Here is a 3942-nt window from a genome sequence, read left to right as displayed (position 1 = left end):
GATTTGAATAGCCCCATGCAGTGGACGTCAACAATCGAAACAAATCGAACGTGAAAGCATTGGCAGAGGCCTGTGATATGATTCCGTGCTTGAAGGCAACAGCACCACCACACCGTAGAAGGAAGGAGGCGTCACTATCTAATCTAAAACTGTCAAGCGGAGAAGCTTAATTTTTCAGACACAAACACCTGTATTCACAGCACAACTGGGAGCAACATAGAAGCGGGACTCGCGTGCGAGCTATCCGTTTTGTCCGCAGTAGTGGGACAACATAGGGAAGATCCATTAATTACGTAACGCAAAAATTGGACTTTTTCAACCCCCCCTCCCCCCTATGTCACACTTTTTGTATGAAGCTTCTGAAAATTTTGTATGGATCGTAACACTTCACTCAACCCCCCTCCCCCCTCTAAGCGTTACGTAATTTGTGGACGTTCCCATAGACGCAATTCTGTTTCTGGCCGGATGCCAACTAGCGTGGAAGGAATCAATGGGAACTAGAGCACCCCGCTCTTCGAAGGGGGTCTGTTTTGCATTAATGGAAGAGAAAGCGCTGGTTGACACGCAAACCATCGAAAGAGCCCAGCCAGTCAACCCGCCAACAGCAGCCTGAGTGAGGCGTTAGAGGTCGCGTGTCTTTTACCTGGCTTGGCCTCGGTTTAAACCCCGGCCATGAGCCAAACAAATAAGTTCGAGGGAACCGTGCTCACAAACATATTGGGATAATTTATTCATTCTGTTGCGTATTATCGTTTATGGTGGGATTGTGATTTATGAAATAATAGAAACGTGCGAATGTTCTAACTTTCAGAGCGGAATGGAGCGGTCTAGCCCATTTTGATGTTTGCAGGCAAACATATTGGTTTCATTAAAATGAAAATGGTGGGACTTGGATGTTGTATCGCTCAGTGGAGCAGATGGGAAAATTTTCGCGTATGTTTATAAAGCCACTCAGAGATCATGCTAAGGAAGCTCAGGTAGTCAGGCACGGCTAATGAAAATACTTCGTTCGTTGTCTTTTATATGTTAAGGCTCCCCTAGACCTAAGCGATTTCATCGCCGCGACGGCGACAGCTAGTCGCCGCAATTCTATCATTGGGTCGCTGCAAGCGATATTGGTATTTACGCTTCCATATTACCGACGACAGAATCGCTGTCGCCAAGCGATAGAATCGCGTCGCGACTGTCGCATCGCTTGGGGGAACCTTTATACGAACATCTTTGAACACTAATTCAATTGGACTCAGTATATACGATATAAGATCCAAATTCTAGTTGCTTCTATTTTAAATTAAAGAAAAATAAGTTTAGTACTTGATTGTTAATAAAGTTTTGCATTTAATCCTCGAGAACACGCACCGTTGCAAAAAGTACAACACTGGCGAAAAAAGCACGCTTGTAATATACAACGGAGGGGAGACTGCATGAGTGATTCAGAACTAAGCGAGTCCCGGAAGAAGTCAGTTATTAATTTACAGAATAAACATATTGATAGAGCACATTTAATATAATTAAATGATTTTAAAAACAATTGTTGCTCGGTAGCAATTGAGTGGGTCTTCGCCTTTTGAATGTATAATTTAGATGTTGACATGGACATTTTTGTGGAATGTCTTCATGTGTATTTAGACGAGTGGTACTTTTATTAAGTCAAGTCAAGTATGAGACAAACAAATTGAACGGTTCGTTCTATACTTCTAGGGTATAGATTACAACAGAACTAAAGTGATTTATTCAGCAAAAACAGGCCAAGGCGATGAGTGAGGACAAAGACGAAGAGTGAGAGAATCATTCCGGTGAGATTTGGGCCGACATAAAGTTGTGCCATTTCGTGCAATATGCTTAGAAACGATATTGTTTTCCTTGATACTAGCAGAAATACTTTGAAACACAAACATATTTCGCTTTGAAAATGAAGGATTTCAATGGAGTTTGGCGCTTAATACTAAAAAGTACAACATTATCGAATAAGGGCAACCCTTACATATAGAAGAAGAAGACAAAAGATGATATTTGAAATGAATGGGACGGGAAAGCACGGTGCAATTTTATAAACGCTTCTCAAAAATTTTAGAAGCAATTTAGACAAAAACGGTACGGGAATGGACTTTCCTTATATTGTATAAAAACACTTCATTTCAATTTTGAATTTTATTTTGTGATAGTGCACACTATACAGTATACGATCAATATGTTTTCTGTTTTTGTTTCGACTTTGGAACTGTTGCATTTACCGAGATTACCTGACGAAAATTGTATTTAGAAATCGTCACTAACATATTTTAAAGCGACAGGTGGGGCGGTATAATGTTGGAAATACAAGGCAAGAATAGTTTTGCCCACAGACAGCTCAAAAGCAAGCTAAAACAAAATATCTCATATTAATACCTTATCACGCATAAATAGTATCAACAGCTACGTTAAACTTAAGCCATGTATACTTTCATTCTGTTCGATTCATCGTTCAACAAAAATTCATTTTCATCATTTATCCTCAAGACTTTGTGTCTGACAAATACTTTCGGTGCAGAATAGAAGCACAAAGAGGCCGCACCCAAGATGATTATAGAGTGACTGCGGAAAGTAATTGGGGTTGGGTATTGTTAAGACTGTGAACAATGCAGTAGGGTAAACTGTCCAATAGTGGACCCCCAACCAATAGTGGACCCTCTAGCCATTTTTGCATTATTCAAGCACAATGTAAACATTTTGTTATGAAATTCCATCGGGAGAACCTACCCTACAGTGCTATGATTTGATTACATGCATTGGAAATGCTAGGGAAAGAAAAATTAGATGATTTTTTACAATTCTATAAAAAATAAACACGAGAGTGTCCATTATAGGAATATTTTGGGGGTCCATAATAGGGAAGAAGAACGTCCCGAAACGGGACATGAAAATCAAATGAAGTGTCGACTATAAGGAAGCAATTTCTTATTATGGACCCCCAGGGGGTCTACTATAGGGCGAATTGAGTTAGGCTTTGAAATGTTAATTTCAACGAATAACGTCGTGTATTTGGGTGTTTTATGTATGTATCGTAAAGAGGAGATGCAGAGCTTGTCGTTAGATATCAAGCATAATTAATATGTTGAAAATCTCTACTCCTTATGACAGGAAGAAGAAAATTGCGCTACTAGGGTGTCCACTATTGGGCATTTTACCCTATAACGGCTGACCTATTCGGCCGATTTTTTTTTTCAAAATGTTTGACACATAAGAGTCAACACTTCATTGCATTGTTCGAAAAACACAGATTTTCAACTATTTATTATTGAAAATTGGCAAAAAGCTTAGAATTAGTGAAACAACCAATTCCGTACATGCATCGCAAGCACAGACATCAAAATCAGACAAACTAGAGCGAACACAGCAGCACTGGAAGGCGCTGGTAGCAGTCTCAACGGTAAACTATCGCATCAATGGTAGTCGTTGATATGAATGCTGCAAATCATCCAACCTTAACGATGGCAGCTATAGCTCTTTGGTCAGCAGCGTCGTGGTTGACCAGCAGCAGTGGCGACTTAGGAATGGGCGATACCGATACGATATATCGGGAATCGATATTTTGTATTGAAAAATTATATGTTCGATATTTGACCGTATGAGGGCCGTTTGAGGGCCCTCCTTAGTCTCTCTCTCTCTCTCTCTCTCTCTCTCTCTCTCTCTCTCTCTCTCTCTCTCTCTCTCTCTCTCTCTCTCTCTCTCTCTCTCTCTCTCTCTCTCTCTCTCTCTCTCTCTCTCTCTCTCTCTCTCTCTCTCTCTCTCTCTCTCTCTCTCTCTCTCTCTCTCTCTCTCTCTCTCTCTCTCTCTCTCTCTCTCTCTCTCTCTCTCTCTCTCTCTCTCTCTCTCTCTCTCTCTCTCTCTCTCTCTCTCTCTCTCCTCCCTCTCTCTCTCTCTCTCTCTCTCTCTCTCTCTCTCTCTCTCTCTCTCTCTCTC

Source organism: Armigeres subalbatus, chromosome 3 (genome assembly GCF_024139115.2).
Source record: "Armigeres subalbatus isolate Guangzhou_Male chromosome 3, GZ_Asu_2, whole genome shotgun sequence".
NCBI classification, from domain to species: Eukaryota; Metazoa; Arthropoda; class Insecta; order Diptera; family Culicidae; genus Armigeres; species Armigeres subalbatus.
Note: the sequence above shows the minus strand (reverse complement) of the source record.